Here is a 21,935-nt window from a genome sequence, read left to right on the forward strand (position 1 = left end):
TTTTCTCCTCAGCTGTGTTTTAATTGAGAATATCCTGCAGAGCTGTTGACTTTACTGGGACAATTCCCATGGGTAGAGTTGCAGCATTGGTGGAAGGAGTTTCAGAGCCTCCTGAGATAATTGATCTGCTGGGATCTCAAGTCAGTTAAACCTTCAGACCTGACACAGAGGTAGAAGCTGACTCATTTACTGCAGTTCTTACACTAGGCTCTGGAAAAAAAGGGCACTGGAAATAGCATTAGTTACTTCTTTATACTCCACATCCTTTCTATGACCAACCAGGCACGTTGCTGCTCTCCTGAAATGTATTTGCTGTAAGTTGTGCATCTTTGACCTTGGCACCTACAAACGACACCCTGGCCACTACCAAACCATGTTGACATGTTGACCAGAGTTCCCTTCCCAGCTAGGGAACGGAGTCAATTAACTTGCATCTTGCTCAGCTAAACCAGCTTTTGAGCTGAGCAGGTAAAGTGCTGATTCCCCTTGGTGGCTTTGTGCAGTTACAATGGGATCCAATTGCCTAGAGTGCAAGTGGTTAGGGAGAATAAAACAGCTCGTGCCCTCCATATAGTACTGAAGGACTTTTCTAAGGGATGGAAATTACATTTTTGTTCTCTCTTGTTGATCAGAAAATTGTTCTGTCAGATTCCAGTGCAATCCAAATTCAGCACATTATTTACAACACTGTCCCGATCAGGAATTCTGTAAAAGATTTGGTATCTCTCACAATGTTCCATCCTGTCCTTTCCATTTTAAAACATATTTCCCCCTTCATTAGCATTTTAATTTTGATGTATAATTTCCTACACCCAGGCTGTGGCAGTTGTTGTGTATCCCCAAGCATGAGCGAGTGTTGCCCACAACTTTGAGTCAGTGTCACACCATCCTGTTCTATTTTCATTTTTCTGTCTAATTCTCAGTATCTCCATTGCCAGTCTTTTTAAATTGTAGCTAGTTGCAGCATTTAACAGTCCCTTCTGATATAAAGAAATTTTCGTGCAGAGATTGTAATTAGGAAGGCTGAGCTCTGTTCTGTTATTAGCAGGAATTGTGATTTTTGGAGTGGTGGGTTAATTGCTAATAACCATATGCAATGCTTCTGTCAAGATGTTTCCCATTACAGTAATTAACTTAGCAGCTGGGGTAACAGACATTTACCATTTGTCTTCACAGTATCCCTGATTTAGGATTGTTCCAAAGCCATTTTTGGACTCTGTTTGTTCAATTCCCAGGTGTAAGATGAAAAAGACGGGAAGCTGAGAAGGGGAGTTCTGGAAGTTGCAGGGATAGTACCTGTTCCAGATGCAAAGTGTCTATCAGGGAATCCTCAGGAATTCTGGATATTTCTTCACTAGTCTTAGCCTTGGACCATCATTTTCATCAGCACCAACTGAATGGAGAGTGTGGCAGAGAATGTTTTCAGAAATGATTACTCTGATGCTCAGATTAATCTGATCATTATTGAGGATTTATTTAATGAAAAGTGCAGAATTTTTCATTGCCTATTCATATCCTTAAACCTCAAAATCCCTATGGTAGGGGATTTTTTTTCTTCGTGTTTTGTAGTCGACTATATAGATATAAACGTTTTTTGTTAATGACTTCCTTTCTATGTTGCCTCACTGGAGCTCCTTCCTTCACAGAGCTGTGCCAGAATTACAGTAGTATTATTAAGTATATGGCCAACCTGAAAATTAAGAAGAAAATAAAGTTGTTCTCCGAAGCCAGATCACATGACAGAGCAATAGCAATTTTGTTGATTTAATTCATCAACAGAATATATTGAAAGGATTCCTTTTGTTTATGAGATAATTTTAAAGACTTTCAGGACCATGATGCCAGATTTATCCTCTTTTCTTTTTTTAAGTTTGTTCTGGCCAGAGCAAATTCTGTGCAGTGCTACATTAAAGAAGGTTTGTTAATACCCTCTAAGATGTAAAGCAGCATGCCAAGGGCACTGGAAACTTTCTCTGTTGCAAGGAATTGGCTTTGCTCCACTGCAAGGAATGGGGGAATGCTAATTTACAGCAACTGAGGATCTAGCCCGGGTTGTTAATCATAATTATGGACTTATTTTGGGAGGTGCATTTTCTAAAGCAGTTGGGGGAGACAAGAAAATTAAGTTAAAATTATTTTCTTCCACAGGAGGTAAAAGTAGTACATAAATAAATACTTGGTGTTGCAGTAGATCTTTAAAACCTACAATAGCTTTCTGGCACTGCAGCGTCCTGTGATATTTTTTCCTCCAGCACATAATAGTAAGTTTCTGATAATAGTGCTCACAGACAGCTTTGATTATAACCACTTGTCAGGGAATGGGTAACTAGGAAAATAACACCATATTCAACTGTAAAAAATGCTGCCTGAAGTACATTAACACAGTGATAATTTCTGCTAATAGCAGCCTCCGAAGCCCATCCATTAGCTGTGAATTGAAATTCCTGCTTCATTTCTTTCTTTCTGAGCATTTCTGCCCTCTGACCCTCTCTTCCATTACTTGGGAGCAGCAGAGCTACACACAGACTGCCACCAAGGGTAAGGACAAACTCTCTGTGTTTGAGCAAACTGGTGGGGACTGGGGGCTGGGACACTGCTCGTGGCCCTTGCCTGGGCAGCACCACCACAGGGGATGGTGAGAGGCAGGGAATGTTTGGTCAACAGGTTTGCCTTCTGTGGGCATTCCCCATCAGCATCCTACTCCTTCCCCAGCCACCTTCACCCTGCCCATCCAGCAGTCACCAGCTGCAGAAATTACAGTCACCGGTGTAACAGGAATTTAGGTTTTCATTCATGTCTGGTCTTCCTCCAGAGGAGAGGGCAGGAGAGGTTGGAAGGGAGGGAAAATAAAAAAGGTCTGAACAATTCGACTTCAAAGCAGTAGAATCATAGAATCACAGAGTTGTTAAGGTTGGAAAAGACCTTTACAATCATCAAGTGCAACCATCAAACACCACCCCACTGACCATTAAACCATGTCCTTGAGTGCCACATCCAAATGTTTTTTGAACACTTCCAGGGACAATAACCCCACCACCGCCCTGGGAACTTTGTTCCCATGCTTACAACCCTTTCCATGAAGAAATTTTCCCTAATATCAAATCTAAACCTCCCCTGGCAAAACTTAAGACCTTTTCCTCTTGTCCTGTCACTGGGACACACCTGACCCCCACCTCACTAAAACCTCCTTTCAGGTAGTTTTAGAGGGCAATAAGGTGTCCCCTCACTCCACTCAGTCTCTCCAAACAGGAAAAATGCTCAAACAAAGTATTTCATTTTGACAGAATTAGTAGAAGCCCATTGGTATTCAAGTCAGGAGGATATTTCTGTAGGGACCTATTACATCTGATTGGGAAAATAAAATGTTACCCACATCCACAATTACTTCTATAAAGACCACTGATCTCATTCCTGAGCTTTTCTCTTTAGCATTAGTTAACCAAAACTCTGGTAAGAACAGGCTCTTGACAATATAATCCTAAAATAAGTTTTCTGTTGGCAGGCAATAGCAACTGGGAGTACTTTCATCTATTTCTGGATTTGGGATAACGACACTCCAATGAGTGGCTAATCTGGTGTGCTTGTGTACATTCAAATTAAAATCACACATTAGGGGGCAAGTCACATCTTCTCTGACCTACACAGGTGAGAGCCAGATGTGACTCTAAATTTTATGCAGCTATTCCAGGCTCACCTCAACACAAAGGAAAGAATAAGGGTTTAGAAACTTTAGAGCAATCCATTATTTGGCAGAGCAGTGCATGTACTACTAAGTATTTTCTAGGAGGAACTATTTTATTTGGTTTTAACCAATTTCTTGTTCACAGTGATCTTCTTTTGGCCACCCTGATACCCACCTGAAAAACGTGCAAGCAGCTGAAAAAGCAGCTCATTCTAAAACTTAGCAGAGTATCTTCATGCTTGTGCAGGCAGAGAAGTCAAATTTGGGGTATTCGTGCTAGGAGTGTTTAAAGGCTCATCAAGTCAGAAGATACAGAGAGCCCTTGGAGACTTGGACAATCAGAGATAGGCAACACAATCTGATTATCAAATATTCCTGATCTATCCAGAGGATAGGAAATTTCAAATAGTTATCCTCCAAGAAAATTGAAACAAATAAATGAAAAAAAACCCCAAAGCCATTAAAATATGTGATAAAAGAGGTTTGCTGCCCCTGATGAATTTTTCAGTTGGTTCATAGCACAGTGCAATGAGTGCCAGGGCAACACTAAAGGGATGAAGTCAATCACACAAAGCAGGCAGTAACAACACTCCAGCAACCTCAGCCTGTAAAACTCCAGCCTCAACCAGCACTGATACTTCAATCATTCTAATTTATCCTCTGGGGTAGGCAGCCCCCTCAAAATTTGGGTTTTAGATGTTCAAGCTGGTAACTCTCATCTACATCACTGAAAATGCAGTCGCAAAATAAATCAAAGAAAAGAAGTGCTCAGAAGTCGGATTCTCCTCAGGGTTTCCCCGTCCCTTTGGAATTGCTCATGGATCTCAGATGTGAGCTGCCATGTGAGCCTGTGCTTCCTCCTTTGTCTAACGCAGCGCTGAGCACATCACTGGTACTTAAAATACTAAAATTCAAAGGAATAAATGCTTTGTTTGTTTGCTTCCAATTAGGAGCTAATGAAATCCCAGGAAGACACTTCCAGGTGATTTGTCACAGAACTGAAACTCAATAGTGTGTTCCTGTGTGTAACTTCCCTCTCTGTCTGTTCTGCTGACACAACTGGACCACACTTCATTCTCCCAAAGACATTAGAGCATTACTTTACTGGTTTTTCTTCCAAATTACCTGCCTGGCTACTGTCATCATTGATCTTTTAAATCCTTGACTGAGTAATCAGTCAGAGAGCTAATTAATGTAGTGGCTTGGAGGGAAGGATGAAATGAAAAAGGAGATTTTTTTTCCTTATTCTTGATGTTTTTATTGCCTTTGAAAGGTGCTTTATCCATAGCATAAAGGAGCATTTGTCTGTGCTTTTTCCTCCTGACAGTTCACCTACCGTAAATCTGTTCCTCAACTCTTAACAGAAACCTGGAGAATTTCATGGGAATGGAGATACCAAAATCTAAGAATAAAAGAAATCTAAGATTTTGTATTTGTTTTTCCCCTACTGACACTCATGGACTGCACTGTATATTTGGAGTGAGTAGCAACTGCAAGACCTGACCCAGATTTTCAGATTGTTTTAGAACTAAAACAGACGCTTTAAAATTAAGATACCTTTGTTATATTTGATAGAAAAAGAAGGGGTTTTTTTCTCTCCTTCCTTCCTGCTGGGTCCCCTCCCCAGAATTTATCCAGATTCATTTTTAACCAAAATGGGTCAAACTCAGGTGCCTGAACATACGGTTTAAACACCACCACTCAGTTTGACTTCAGTCTGGGACCAAGGACAGGGAAATCACAGAATAGTTTGGGTTGGAAGGGCCTAAAGGATCATGCAGTTCCACACCTTCCACTATCCCAGGTTGCTCCAAGCCCCATCCAACCTGGCCTTGAGCACTTCCAGAGATAGGGCAGCCACAGCTTCTCTGGGATGCCCCATGCTAAAACATATACTCCAAAAGTACTCATCAGGGTCCATGATTTAAAAGAAAAATAAATATTCAAATGTTAATGACTAAATTCTTCTAGAAGAGTAAATGAACTATTTAAAAGTTAGCAGTACACAGATCCTGTTTTCCTCATCCTAGATATCTAAGAAGCATAGAGGATCCTTGTCACTGTAATAACTCTGGTAAGTGGAAAGGTACTTAATTTCCTTTATTCTCAAGGAATTCTACATGCCCTGGAACAGCTCTTTTAATCCACAGAGTTAACCCCATACTGCCATGCACATAGAGATGGATATTTACATATTCTGCAGCAGGATTTAAACACTGCTGTCCACAGGGAGCTGATGAACTGAAAATGGTTTAATAAGCTTTCTCTTAAAATTCTTCGGGGAGGCAGATATTAGCATCAGCAGTATTTGTTGCTAAATGCAAATAAAACCGTGGGGCGCGTGGGAATTGCGCTGCCCATGCTCCAGGAAACAGCGAGCACGGGGCTGCAGCAAGCAAGCGGCAATTAAATACTTCACACATGCCCACGTGGCTCTTTATCTGCAGCACCACGGCCACATCCAGCAACAATTAACGGTGTTGGGATGGAATCCCCATCTCCTAATTCTGTGATTAACTCATGGAGAAACCCGTTTCCTACAAAGACTTACATGGGAAGTGTCTGAGAAACACAGGTTGCTATAAAGAATTACATAAAAGGAACGTACAGCAGTCCAAAAGGCAGCCCGCCCTCCAAGAAAGTCAGCATTGCCTGGACTGAGTACTGCAAACCGAGCATGTTTTATTAATTCAAGTATCAAGACAATGATAAATTAAGCACCTAGATATACGGGGGAAAAGGCAATGTCAGCAGTTACAGGCTTTTTAGACTTGACCTCCTGATTTGTGCAAAAATCAAAAATATTTCTGAAGTTTACTATAATTAAAGATTAATAGAAATGCCGGTAAAGTTCTGAAAAGTTTATGAAGCTAAACCTTGCCAAACTAACTCAACATTTTTCTTCTATTATTGACTTTTTAGATGCAAACTCTGATCTCTACAGACTTCAGCAAAGCATTTCTTAGATGTGGAAAATTACTTGTTTAACCTCAAGCAGTTCTCTGTGGAGGAAAAGCTAACGGGGATATAATGGAGAGTTGTGTCAAAAGGGGAATTGTGCAGTTATGGGGAGCTCATTAATGAATTTTCAGTGATGAGTCTCAGGGAAAAAATAGCTTTATCTTTGCCCATGGCACAAGTGATAGGCACAGCTGCATGGAGTTTGCTGTGGGAAAGGCTGATGAGAATGAGAATCTCCTGCAGGAAAAACAAGGTTACTTTGAGGCTGAAGTCTGTGGACAACATGGATGGAATCTAAAGCCATGGAAAGCTGGATGACACACTTGGGGACTAAGAATAATTGCTCCTACTGGGGGGTCTTCTGAGCTACCTCGTCCAATTTTGACTCTTCAGGAGCTGGAGATGAGAATTCAACATGATGCAGACATGGAACAGGACTATTAGGATGAACCAAACAGCCAGGAAAAGAGAAGGAATTTGATCTGTTTGGACGAGCGAAACTAAGGCTTGTTTAAACCAGCAGGATGGAGGTAACGGAGGAGAGAGGGATTGCTACGTGAGTGCTCTCTTAAAGCACACCATGGAAAGGGGGGTGGGACAGGACAAATTTCAGGGACACCCAGGAATGCTGGCACAGTAAAAGAGGCTGGCATGAGAACAAGCCAGCCCAAAGCAGCCACACAGATGTTTGAGCAGCGAGTGTCAGGGATAGCCTAATGCAAGCAATAGCAGCAAAATAAAGAGCTGACGTGGAGGAAATTCGTAAATTCATTAAAAGAATTCTAAAATATGTTTTTATGTGATAACAGGGAACTGGATTTGGTCACCAGGCAGTGCCTTTCAATCCTTTGCTCCTTGCTGGGTTTCAGCTGTTTAATTATGAATCCCATCACCATGACCATAGTGTGCTGCAGCCTCAGGTACACGAACAACACTGATCTTCTTCTGGTAACTCCTGTGCTCAAAACGAGGTTATGCCTCAAGTACCTGTAGGAAATAGCTTTGGAGGTGGCCAATTTAACTAACTTTCAGTGACTACCAACAATTCAGCCTTTTGCTCCTTGAAATGGGAATAATCCTTTTGGTTTGCGTTTGGGTGCAAGAGAATCCTGCACCTTGCTTGGGGATCTTCAGCCTTGTGCTAATCTAAATAATAACCAGAAAAGAGACAACTAGCCCTAACATTTGAGCGTGCCGTGATGTTTTCTCTTAGCAGAGAAATTTATTTGTCTTTTAGATCACAGAAAAACAGCCAGAGGCTGAATAAATGCAAAGAGCAGCTGCAATTTGCAAAGGTAAATTTGCATGCACCCATGTCATGGTAGCATGGGTTACTACAGCAGCAGTGCCAAGGCAGTCCAAACCTGCTGGCTGAGCTTGTTTGCAGTGTTCCTGACACTGGGAGATGATCAGTTTTTATAATTTAGTTAGAATTAGAAAATAGCATGTGCCAGCTTTCTTTTCAGTGTAGCAGCACCTTCTTTTGTAACCATGTATTTACTGCTCAAGGTTATCACTGCAGGGCTGTCAGAGGCTTCTATCACATCTTTATCACATCAGCAAGTTGCCTCCTAAATTTTCTTTATCCCCAGCAATGATGCATGCAGGCAAAAAGGCTGTGGATTGATCAGTAATTACAAAGTTGATTTTGTGAATCTAAATGACTGCAGAACATTTTGTGCAACAGCATTTCCCCCACGTTGGTACTGAACTCGTGAGAGGAAAATTCGACAGAAACATTTAATTTCATGAAGCTGGTATGGTAGACAACATTCACTTAACATCAGTTAGTGTTACAGCTGATAATTTGGGCCAGGGCAATATAAAATTGACAGGCAGAGCTTGGAGTGGGCATGATATGGATAAAGGGGATGCCCTGTGGGTAAAAGGGGATGCCTCTGCAGCTGAGGTGCTCCTCCCCTGTCACTTAACTCTGTGTGTGTTGAACTAAGCAGCAGCCCCACAGGACACTGCTCCTGTTATTAGGAATTACATCAATGTACTAAAACCCAGTTTGAAAGCAGTTGGTCTTTTTGTACAATATATTCAGTGAAAATGGGATTTGCTTCCCAAACTGCTGGGATGTATTTTGGCTGTTGCAGCCAGAATCTTCAAACTGAAGGTGTTTCTTGTGTTTTGTCTGTTTAAGTGTTGAGCACAGAAGTGATATCGTTCAGATGTACATTATTTACTGATAAACCATTCTGTCCATCTTAAGCCATGTTTTTACTTACTTAAAGGTCAGTAAATGCAGCATGGGAACCAGAATTTGGTAGCTTAGGAATTAAAAGTTTATGGGAATTGGGTTTGTTTTCTTGCTCCCAAAGCTCATAGGTGACCTGAAAGGAGTCATGAGAAGAGTTGTAAAGTTGTAAAAAAAGATAACTCCGGGCTGTTTAGCCCCTAAAGCAGAGCTGCAGTATCTAAACTTGCAGCAGAGGAGAAACGGATCCACAGCATCACCACAAGGAAGCCGTGTAAATTATCCCATAGAAAAACATTAGGGACAAAGATGTGTCCTAACTCTCGCCTTTCTCTAGCCTTAAATACTGGACTGTGAATAAATTCCTGTCTGTTTGGGCTCTGCAGTCTGGGATTACCCTGATCTTTATGTCGAGTGATCACTGATAATTTAGCAATCTTTAGATGAGAGGTCAAGGCCAAGTTACCACTTTTTCAGCTCAATTCCTTCTTCTGCTCCTGCTCTGAGCACCTCCACCCATCTGCATCCCTGCCTTGGCTTCCTCTTCCTCTCAGCATTTTTCCAGAAGTACCCAATTTCTCATCCCAATTTCTCCTTTGTCAGGTGTCTCCAAAGGTGAAGACTCACAGAAGTACAGGAAACACTGAAGGAAGGTATTTTCTTTTGAACTGTTGGGCAAGAACAGAGACCTGTGTCCTCTGGCATAATCCCTGTTGAGGATAAATACTGGCTCCATGACTTCTGGAGAGGTTATCTCAGGCAGCACAGAGGGGTGTCAGCAAGGGGCAGGCAAAGCCCTGCTCCGACAGAGGCAGTTCTGAACACAAGCTGAAACAGATTGTTAAAAGCATCAGGGAAACATCACGATCAAAATCATGGCCATTGTGAGCTTTGGGCTGGCAATTCTCACTGCACTGCCAGGATTAAAGCACTTGTATTTCACCTCCATGTCTTAAGGCATGGGGGGGTTGTGCTTTAACATCAAATTTACCTTTAAGTTCTCCCTGCCTTGCCAAGGTGGCCTAAGGACAAATCCATTAATCTGTGTGATGTGCAGGTCTGTTTACATTATGGGAGTTATGTAAGCAGGTAGAGCTCATCAATAATTAAGGGCTTTTTGGGTAAAGTAGAGATGTGACCACTTTCTTCTACCTTCTCAGGGTTTCTGTGCAAGCCCCACAATCCTTATGCTTTTTTTCTGAATAATTTTAAGGGGCAGTGTTTTGAGGGATGGCAGCTCCAATCCTTCCACCTGCAGAGGTTGTGTGAGCCTCTCTCCTTTCTCATAGAAACGAGCTGGAGGAATTACCAATGTAAAACAGGGATTAGAAAGGGAAGGATCAAGCTCCCTGGTTCTGTTTTGATGGCAGTCTGTACAAGGTGTAATAAAATCAATAGTTTCTCTCACTGAAAAGGTTCTTTCTATCTCCAGCAATGACAAGAGGGTAGTGGGCAAAGAGCTCTATTAGCTGTTCTTTAAGAATCAATCACACTTAAAAGCAATAGTCAAAATGACAGCAGCTGCACAATAGATGAATAATTTTTCACACAAACAGCCCGAATTTAAGAGAAGTGACACACTTTTAAAGAGATAGTAGATAGAATAGCTGGTTCTCTGGAAACCAAGAAAATACTAAGCATTTATTACTAAAGACACTGAAACAAAAATGCTCAGCTCTTGAAGGGTAAAAGCCAAAATATCAATTCAAACCACCCGAGCAAGAACACGAGATAATGATCAAAATTCACTTGATTCAATTTTAAATGTCATATCAGGAAGTTCAAAATTCCTGAAGCTGTAGTCAGGAAGAAAATCCCCATAGCATTGTCACTTCTGCTGTCACAAAAAAGGGCTTTCCTTCGCCCTCAGTATAACAGCCCTCTGAGCCTCAGGATCTGGCATGAGGCTGTGCCAGGGCAGGTTTGGGTATTAGGAAAAGGTTCTTCCCCCAGAGGATGGTGGGCACTGAAGAGGCTCCCCAGGGAATGGGCACAGCCCCTGGGAACTCCAGGAGTTTCTGGACAACGCTCTCAGGGATGCCCAGGGTGGGACTGTTGGGGTGTCTGTGCAGAGCCAGGAGTTGGACTGGATGATCCCTGTGGGTCCTCTCCAACTCAGGATATTCTGTGATTTTATGATCTGGTGGGGATGTGAGCTGATCTAGCACAGAGCCTTTGTCTCACACCAGATGAGAACCAGCTGTGTTAAATCTCTGTATTATATCTATATCCAGCATCAAGATGTAATTGGCAATTACAAAGTCACATTAAACAATTATGTAGCGAGCTATTTAAATACATCAGAACTGCATAAAACACAAGGAAAAAAAATTCTATCAGGTAAAAGCCATATTCATGCATAAATAATGAGAGGGAGATATGGCAGTCAGCTTGTTCTGTTGTATCCCATTGGAGTTTCCATATGGCCCCAGTGGTGTGGAAGAGCAAATGGAAGCCAGAGCAAAGAAAGGAGCTGTGCCTGGAGAATTATTCCTTGTTGACTCTGGGTGAGTTTCTTGTGGCTCAACAGCAAGCATGAAAGCACCATCAAGGCCAAAATAACTCTGGTTAACATCTCCCTCCTCCTGTCTGGGGTGCAGGGGTTGAGATACTGGAGTGGAGGAACACTGTCAGTTAGTTTGAGGCAAAACCAGGCAAGAGCTGTGTGTTGGAGCTGCAGGCAGGATGACTTTGTAATGTGGACAGCAGACTGTACTCTGTCTTTTCATGCTGTCGTGTTTCTTTGTTGATGTCTCTGTTTTAAGATCTTTTTTGCTCCATGCATCACCAATTGCCTTTTGTTTTCTCACAGCAGGAAAAGCTCAGTTAATCCATATGTCATGACAAAAAGTCCAGCCTTCTCTTTGATAGGAACCAAGCGTGACAGCAATCTATTGAAAAGGTGTTTTGGACTATCATTTCTTCCAAGCTAATTTATTGACTGGATGGCTTTCAAAAATAATAGGTCTGTTTCCCAAGGTAATGAGCTGAGATGTGACTCACAAAGTCCGTGTGAGCACACAGACAGCCTAATTATGAGAAATAAACTAATAATAAACCATCAGTCTCTAGAAATCACTCTCTGTTGTGATGTACAAGTCTAAACATCAGAGAACATGAATGTTTCCACCTGTTCCTTTCGGCGGTGATTTTGTTTTATTATCCCTAGATATGTAAAATAAATTTCTTACCATTAAGCCCTAGACAGATCAGGATGCTGAGAAAGATCTGCTCTTTGGAGCTGGGGGGTGACACTTTTGCTGAGCAAACTCCAGCTCTAGGATGTGGTTATGAGGGGAAAATGCTATTTAAATGGGTATTTTGTGAGAATCCACAGATTTATAAATCAGAGCTGGCAAAGAATCATCCATGCAGATAAAAGCCCTTTAACACACCCCATTGACCACGTTTTTTCCCCCCGTATATTTCACTTTAAGTACAGATCACAGTGTAACTACATAAAGAACGTATCTCTCCTGTAGCATTTGTGGAACAATTTAAACCATTTTTAACAAATAGTTTCTGCCACTCATTTTCCCATTTCTAAGACAGATGATGGACAGGACACAGCCAAGTTTGCCTGTAGAAAAGGCATATTAAAGAAACGTGGCATGCTTAGGAAACATGAATTATTCTCTCTCAGTGAATCTCCTGCTTCTAACAAACAAAATGCCCACAATCTAATCTTCCAGAATAAGGGACCGTGTCCAACTTGTGCTGAAGCTGTAAGAAGACTGTCACTACCTAGTCCAGCCAGTTTTCAACTCGTGGACCCCCAAGGGAAAATCTCATCCTGCAGAGAGCTTTTCTGACATGTTTACAACATACCCAAAAAATGGGTATTCAAAGAAATTTCACCATGTTCTCCTCCCCTCAGCTGTAAATGCAACAGGGTTTTTTTATGATTACTGACTACCTGTGCTCACTGTGGAGCAATCAGCTGTAAAACCAGGGGAACAGTGGAAAATTCTGGCCCTCTGTGTGTTCATCACTCTTCCAAGGCTGGCACTTTTAAGTCTGACCCTGAATCCTCCCGACCTTCACTTTGCTGGTGAAACATCTCTGCCTCATGTTACCAAGGAAAGAAATTGCTGCCTTAAAATGCTCCTGACCTTGTCCAGCACATTCCTCGTGCCACAAATGACTCGCTTTTCACTGCCAATAAAGCAGAGCCCACGTGCTCAGAGATGACAAACCAAAGCTGCAGCAGTTGCATTCCAGGAGCATTTCTGATTTCCCCTAAGAACGCAGAGCTCCCCTCTCGCAGGGTGAGCTCCGGGCTGCTGGGGATGCTCTGCCTTTGGCCCACGTTTCTCTGGGTTATGATGGGATTTCTCCAAGCACACTCCAGAGTGCTGTACTTACATCAACACTTCCTAATGCTCAGCAAGACTTTTTACAAATCTGGTTTGTTCTGGGGATGGACAAACAGTGAAGATAATCTGGAGCCACAGAGTCATCATTATTTTCTAACCCTGTTTTGTCTTTAGCACAACAGATGTCCAATGAAAAGGAAAACGTATTTCCGATGCTTTTAAGATTGCCAGAATTTTCCCTCCACAAACATCTCCTATAAAAGCTGTTCCTGAGAAAAGCGAGTGACCCAAAGCCCCATTTGGAGCTGCCCTGAAGAATCCCATTTACACAGACCTCCACTTTCCTCTCCTTTTAGGGCCCTGACTGAGGCCTCCAGTTTGAGCAGTTCCCAGTGATTGTGGGGCTGTGCAGTGGTAAAAAGTCCATTTAGCAGAGATGAACAGATGCATTTTTCATTGTGAAATAAAACCTGAACCTTAAGGGGTGAAATTCTGAAACATAAATAATCCTATGGTGCCACAGCAACCCTCTTACAGTAAGTTTGAAACCAATTTGCCATAAATATTTTTGTGCAAGCCCAAGCACACAAACTCAGCACCAGGTAGGTGTTTCTAACAAGTGCAGGTGAGACAGGTACCTGTTGGTTTCAATTAAGCTTTGTAAAACCCCCCTTGTGCCATGGTGTGCTGGGGAGAAAAATAATGAGGCTACATAAGCCAAAGTGCTTCATTTCCAGGGCAGACTTTGGGCTGTGTGAGTGAAATTTGCACTGAAAATAAGCAACTCATCAGCACACCGAGAGCAGCAGGTCAAGGAAAAGCAGGACGGGGGAGAAGGGAATTAAAATGTTTTGTAGTCCCCCAGTTTCCATCAGCTGGGTACAAACACTTTATTCATGTTCCCAGTGAAACTCTGTGGGTTGTTTCAAGGTAATAAACATCCATTGTTAATCATCTCACTTGACACTTTTGAGTGCTCATCCTGCAGATCTCAAAACACTTTACAAACCTCTGGCAAAGGCTGCCTGAAAGTTCTGGAAAAGTTTTCTTGAATGTTATCAGCAATTCAGAGACAGAAAGAAAAACTTCAATAAAAAAAAAAATCACAGCAACTATTTTTCCATTATATTAACATCTAGGGATGTCCCCTGAAATAAAATCAGTTGTGAAAAAATATACAGTGGGAGATTCCATTTTCATAGTTTAAATAAACCACACAGTGGAAGAAGGAAATGATCATGCCTCACTCCCAGGGGAGAGAAAGGCAGCTTGGAACACATCCAAAGTGAAGCAGAGATAGGATGCTCAGAGCAGTTATCTTGAGGGCCAAGCCAATGCATCAGATCATGGGAAGCTCAGATGAACGTTATCAAACACAGTTTTATGTTTTGTGACTTAATGAACATCTCTGAACTCTGTGAAGAAATCACCATAAACTGAGGAAGGACTTTTTTTTCCTATTTTCTACTTCCCATTTCTGTTTTTGGCTCTGAAATAAAGCTGGTAAATAAAAAAACCCCTTTGAAATAAAACGTGGACAAGTGTCCCCAACTAACTTTTATATTCCTTGAACAGCTTCTACTCTCAGTGAAGAGAGCAGAAGAGTGGAAGAAGAGTATCAATGTAGTATTTGCTACTCTCTGGAGGAGGAAATGCTGTTTCTCTCAGTAGCCAAGTTCTTTAGGCCCTATAAAATGTCAGATGTTCCTCAAACACCTGGAATGGCGCAGGAGCAGGAGATGTGTGCAGAGAGGAACAGAAAGCCAGCAGCAGCTCAGGGCAGATACAAACACCTGAGGAGCAGAATCCATCCTGCTGCAGATCTGAAGGAATTCTGTGGCACAAAAAACCGAGGAAGCCAGGGATAGGTGGGTGAGAGCAAAAGGCTTTCCACAAAGGTGTCCTGGAATACGAAGGGCGGATGGGTTGAAAGAGCCTCTCACAAAGATTCCCTCACAAAGATCCTTCAGACCAGGAGACTTTTTCGGGAGCCAGCACTTCCATGGATCCTGACGAAACAAATCTGCTGGCTTAGGGAACTCCCTAACCACGATTTTGGGGGTTTTTTTTCAGCGTTTGAATATTTGGAGTTTAGTTCAATCTTCGTAGTCACCTTCTCGGGAATTTGCATTTTATTAAGGCTGAAACCTAAACCAAAGTGGTTTTTACCTTGCCAAGGCATCGTTTGGCCAGACAAAAAGGAGACAAAGGCGGAGCCGAAGCTCTCCGTGCTCAGCCCAGAACTCCCTCTCCGGGCCGGACCCAGCTCTCCCAGTCTGCCCTGCCCTGGATATGTGGGAAATTCGGGGATGTAGGGAGATGAGGGAATGCCACGAAAAGTGGGAATGCCCGGGAGATGCGGGGATGGCCGCGAGATGAAGGGAATGGTCGGGAGGTGAAGGGAATGGTCGGGAGGTGCGGGGATGCCCGGGAGATGCGGAAATTCCCGGGAGGTGCGGGAATAGCACGGGAGATGCGGGAATTGCCGGGAGATGTGGGAATTCCCGGAAGGTGCGGGAATGCCCAGGATAAGCGGGAATGCCCAGAAAGTGCGGGAATGCCCGGGATAAGAGGGAATGCCCAGAAGGCGCGGGAATGCCCAGAAGGTACGGGAATGCCCGGGAAAAGCGGAATTCCCGGGATGTCCCCCAGCATCAGGGATCTGGTGCCACCTGGCGGCCCCGTCCTGGAAGGGCCCCGGGCGCGGGGGATCCCAGCACAGCCTGGTCCCACCTTTCCACCGCCGCTGGCAACTGGAATCTGTGACAGAAGGGCGCCCGAGAGACTCCGGTACCCCGCAGGAACAACATCCAAGGCCCTGGCCCGGCACTAAGTCCGAAATGCCATTGACTGAACATCCGCATAAACCGGAGTTCTCAGGGTTACCCAACACGTGGTGGTGCTGCTGAGGAATATTAGAGCGTGACTAGAAGAGAAATTTAAGTAATTCAGGGTTAAAGATCATCGAGCAAGGAGAGAAGAAAGAGAAGGAAGAATAAATCTCACACTGACTCTGCATGAATGGTAGAGAAGAGAATAACTGGGGAAAAAAAAAAAAAACCCTTGTGTCAGAGAGAAGCACCAGAAGGACTGCAGAAGTTTCTTCTGCAGCAATTAGGGATCATAAAGCCATGGAATCTTTAAGGTTGGAAAAGACCTCTAAAGTCATTAATTCCAGTGCCAAGCCAGCACCACCATGTTCACCATTAAACCCTGTCCTCAAGTGCCACATCCACACAGCCTTTGAACACTTCCAGGGATGGTGACCCCACCACTGCTCTGGGCAACCTGTTCCACTGCTTGACAGCCCTTTCCATGAAGGAATTTTCCCTAATATCCAATTTAAACCTCCCCCTGAGGCTGTTTCCTCTCATCCTGTCACTTGTTGGAAAAGGAGACCAACTCCCACTTGGCTCCAGCCTCTGTGTTTGCTGAGCAGCTCAGGTGCCAGTGCCATCCCTAGAATGTAATGGATAAAAATAATGTAAAACAAACATTGGGACCACACCTGAATAGTTTAAGGAGCACCCACCCCATCCTGACAGTGCCCATACTGGCAGAAAGTAGAACTATGCTGTGCAAATTGAGAGCCAGAACATCTCAGCCTTTTCCCACCAGGCTGCACTTGCAAGAAATATTTCTGTCACTGCATGTTCTCCTTACAAGGTGTTAAATCTGGCTAACAAATGCACTGCTCCTTTTTAATGTAGACCACGGCTGCACTTCAGCCAGCGTTTCTCCTCTCATTAAAAAGTAAAACAATACCTCATCAGCACAAGGTGATTTGCATACAGAGGCTTCCCTGCGATGTCTTGAAACATGAAGTCATATTTCCTTGAAAAAACCCCAAAAAAGATTATGTACTCACTTCAAAGGGCTTATTATTCAGCTTCTGAGAGGTTACTAAGAACCCCAGAAGGATTTGCTGGATTTGTTTCTGCAAATACTGTCACAAATGTACTCCAGTCGTTTACTTTTGTGATGCTTATTGTCAGGAAAAGATGAAGTTACAGGTCACACAGCCCTCAATCCACATGGAGGTTCCTAAACCAGTTTGGATAAGCTTCTTGCTGATGAATATGAATCAGAAAGCTAAAATGTGGCGAAACATAGGTGGCCTTTGTCCAGAAGGCAGCTGTGTCCTAGGAGGAACTTAAAAAATATGACACACCAGGGAGCTTGGAGTGAGGAATTTTTGCTGTGTTTCCCTCCTTTTACAAAGGTTACTGATGAGCTGGGGATCATCAATCAGCCTATTTGCCTCTTCCTTTTATGTCTCTCTTCTTTTTGTTTCCCTCATTGTCCTGTTCAGTGGTATCAGCATTTTTGGCCACTGCTGGAGGGGCTCTAGGGATGGAGAGACCCCAGTTAGAAGCTCTTTACTGCACATTTCACACGTGTGCTCATACCCTGTATTTTCTAATCCCTTTTCCAAATTCCATTCAACAACAGAGTCCTGATCTCAGGGATAAATATGGTCTAAAAGTAAAGTCCACATAAACTTCAAGGCAAAAGGAATATATAAGATATTGGACAGAGAAGCAGTATGATCAAAGTAAAACATAAAAAAACCCCATTTTTTCCAGACTCAATCTTTAGGTGCAAAGGAAAATAACTTAAATTGGCAGGAGCACATTGCTGGTTGGTTGTTTCAGTAAAAGCAGCTCATTATTTGAAGGGAGAAACTCTTCCTCCAGCCTAAAAGAAGTGGAGATTTACAGTATAGTCCCCATCTGGCTTGGGATGACATCAAGACTTTTCAACATGGTATCCAAAACAGTCAGAAGCCCAGGGTTTGGAATATTTTAATCACAGAACCATATAAAAGAATCCCAGAATGGTTTGAGTTGGAAGGGACCTTGAAGATCTTCTTGTTCCACCTGCCATGGCAGGGACACCTTTCACCTGTTGCTCCAAGCCCCATCCAACCTGGCCTTGGACACTGCCAGGGATGGGGCAGCCACAGCTGCTCTGGGCACCCTGTGTCCAGAAAGTATGGAGAATCTATGGCTGAATTCTTCTTTTCCCTGATTCAGAGAGGGCTGTAACTTCCATGTGTCACCTCTGAGGAAGGTGTTATCCATGCACTTTTTTCCCGTAGGAGATGTTGGTGTGGAAAGCAGCTCAGATCATAAAGGCCTGACTGGCTGGGATTGAGCACAGGGCCTCCTCCACTCAGCTGTTTTTAAAGGCAGGATCCCAGTCAATGTTTCTTGTAGTCAAGGAGAATTTGAGTTGAAAGGAATTTAAATTGTGTCCCATCAAAGCACTATGGCATGGAAACAGGATAGAAAGCTTGGATGCATGTTCTGGATCTGGTTAATAATGAGAGGATTTGGGGCCCAGGCAATACAAAAAAGATTTCCAGGGATTTCAAGACCTCTTGAGCAAAGTTTCCTGCTATATGGGACTGCTCTGCCCAGGCTGAACTGCACAGTTTTGTAGGTGAGAAAAACCCCAAGGATGATCATTAGTCTGTGGCTTTGCGCTCTGCAGTTTTTTGTGTTTACATGCAGAAGTTGTGACCAGTGGTAACAGCTTTGGCACCTTAAAGAGTGTTTGTTATTGCCAGAAGTCATCCTGCACTAACTGAAAATGTTGGACATCTGCCACTTACAGGTTTATCACAGAATCCCAGAATGGTTTGGGCTGGAAGAGACCTTGAAGCCCATCCAGTGCCACCCATGCCATGGGCAGGGCCACCTTCCACCATCCCAGGCTGCTCCAAGCCCTGTCCAGCCTGGTCTTGGACACTTCCAGTGATGGGAAGTCCTCAACTGAAACAAGGCTGATATAGAGCATCCTGTTTAAACCAACTCTTGCTCTTCTAGAACAGCTCTTTTCCCAAGAAGGGACACTCAGGAGTGTCATCCAGCCTCTGAGAACCCTGAAGGTTTCAGTTGTGTGTTGCATTTCACGTGAATATATCGAATATCGTGATGTATCTGCATGGGCTTTGGAGTGAGCTCTAAAAAGCACATTGCTAAAAGTGTGAAGCTTGTTAAAGTCAGGGGTTTAGCTCTTCCCTTCAAATAAGGGAAGGAACCTGTTTTCATGAAAAATATCCTAGATACTCTAATTCCTATGGAAAAAAAATGGAAATTTATTTTCCATTTTAAAAAACTTAACTTTTCTTCAGACGAGGGAATGTGCCTTTGGTATTTATAGGGAAATATTGGCAAATTTGGTTATAAGTGACAAAGAGGATGGGGAATCCTGGCTGATTGTGAGGCTTCATGTCTTGAGAAAATCATATAAAACCTACTTCTTGAACAAGATTCAAAATTTGCACTGAAACACATGAAGAAAGCTCTAAAAAGACAGTGGATACTGAGTTGAGGGGGAAAAAAAAGACAGTAAGCCCACTCTTAAACTTAAAATATCACCATATACCATCGTGATAAATGCTGTAAAAAATTCAGGGGTTTAGGATGGACACATCAAAGTGGAACAAGAAGTTTACAACATCATCTACCCTATGGTTACTATCCTCTATTAACCAAGCTGCATTTATGTGTCCCAAAGCAGAGACAACCTTCTTTTCTTAAAATACCCTGCAAAAGTGGAAGAGGGAGAGTCTGACTTCAAAAGCTCTCGAACACTGTAACAGTAGATCAAGTTTATTTTAATTAGAAAAAGGTTCAGGCTGCAGAATACAGGTCTGGCTCTGGACCTAAACTGCTCTAACATGCAGCCTGGCTGTCATCTTTCATCTGGGGCCTCTTGCTTTTACTGTGGAAATAAAAATGAAAAAAAAAAAATCCTCCACTGTAGCATTGGTACAAGTCCAAATTGACAATAAAGTTGCTCAAGTTTCTTGGGATTTACCCGAACAGGAAGTTTTATCGCTGCACATCGGCGTTAGTCATGCCTCAGGTTATGAGTCAAGTCAAAGCAAAGCAATTGCCTCTTAAATTGTGAGGGGAAAAGAAAGTAAAAGTGAAATTTGGAGTATGCTGTAGTCAGTAATCTGATATTGGCTTTAACAGAACGCGGGTGTCACCCAGAAAAGTGTCTGTAGGAATTCCAGTCTTTGTTTTATGCACACAATACACATTAAATAGCAATTCTGCGAGGTGCAGGCCTTAGGTAAACACAGTGCTTACTTGGTTTGATTAGGAATTGAGCTTTTAATCAGTCATTCTTAAGGGTAAGAGGTCAGCAATTATTTTACCTTTAGATTTGCAGATTCATGCCATCTGAAACTGGAGAAAAAAATCAGCTCTTCCTAATAGTGGGTTTCTTCTACTTGTGCTACATGAACTCAAAAGCTTTATTGCTTTGCTGAAGCAGCTTTCTCCATTCTTTTAGTCTCTTTACAGATAAAACAAGTTAATTTTAGGCAACCAGGAAGTTTACCTGAGCCACTGCAGAAAGCTCACCATAATAAAATACTATTTTACCAAAATTTGGCAAATTCACTCTCCCCGTTGCTGGCATTTGAATGTTAAAATAACCAATGATGTATTTTGATTTCCAATTGTTTGGGTTATTTCACCCCTTGGAATACCACGGCTCTACACCAGATGTATTTTAATCTTCCTTACTGCCCCTGCCAAATTTCTGTTTCCCATTTGCTGAGTGCTCTCATCATGAGCAATATGTCTATGTCACTTCCTCCCTATATGTTCAGGCTTTTCCTTGACTCATGCAATCTGGAAGAAGCTAAGCTCAGAGGAAAACACAAGCCCTTTAGGGTTGCTATTTTTAAATACAGGAACTTCCGTGGGGCTCTTTGAAAAGGAGATTCCTTTTGAAGATAATAAACAACATGCAAGAAGAGACATTTCCAGCTCCTCTCCAAAGTCTCGTGTCCCAGCCCTGGAGCAGGTCAGCAAAAGTGGCTCTCCAAAAAGCATAAAATATCCAAAGAGAAACCACAGAGAATCAGGTTTCCAGGTGTGCCTGATGCTGTGGGGTTTTGGGATATTTGCTGAAACACGTGGACTGTTCCCATTGATCATGGCTGCCCCTGGATCCCTGGAAGGCCGGGTTAGAGGGGGCTTGGAGCAACCTGGGATAATGGAAGGTGTCCCTGCCCATGGCGGGGGGTGGCACTGGATGGACTTTAAGGTCCTTTCCAAGCCAAACCATTCTGGGATTCTGGGATTTTGGGATTCTGGGATTCTGGGATCTGCATCGCCAGGCTTCTGGTATCTCCTCTCTCTCTCCCCCTCCGGCAAACACACCTTTGATCCCTACGGATGCAAGGCCAGCTGCCCACGTAACAAATCCTCCTCTTTCCACATTAAGTGTGGAGGAAGGGAGAGCCCCTTTGAGCGCAGAGACAAGAGAGGCAGAGGTATCCCAGAGGCAGCACAGAGATCAGGAGTTCATTCCATTCCTTTTTGTTTTCCTGGGACTCTGTGAATTGCCACCCCCTTTTAAACCAAAGGACCATCAGTCCCTCTGCCTTCTGTCACACACTGCAGTTCTGAGCCCCACCTGGGGACAAGGTGATCTCACACTTGAAGCAGAATGAGTGGCAAACAGCAAGAATATGTTCAGACTGCACCAGGCTTCTCTGTTATGAAACAGCGAGAGCCATCCAGGTGAGGCAAACACTTCGGGCTTCTGCCACGGTCTAAATGCATTGCAGCTGAGAATCCCTGTGGCATTCAGTGGTGCCACAGTGCCAGGCAGTGTGCTGGGCTGTGAGGGATCCCTCTGCAGAGAGTGGAATTGGGAGTAAAACCCCTGATGCTGCTCAATGCCCCCATCCCACTCGCATTCCTCTTTTACTACCACTTTTCTGTTGCTTTTGCCTGAACAA

This window comes from Corvus hawaiiensis, chromosome 10, assembly GCF_020740725.1.
Source record: "Corvus hawaiiensis isolate bCorHaw1 chromosome 10, bCorHaw1.pri.cur, whole genome shotgun sequence".
Classification (NCBI taxonomy): Eukaryota; Metazoa; Chordata; class Aves; order Passeriformes; family Corvidae; genus Corvus; species Corvus hawaiiensis.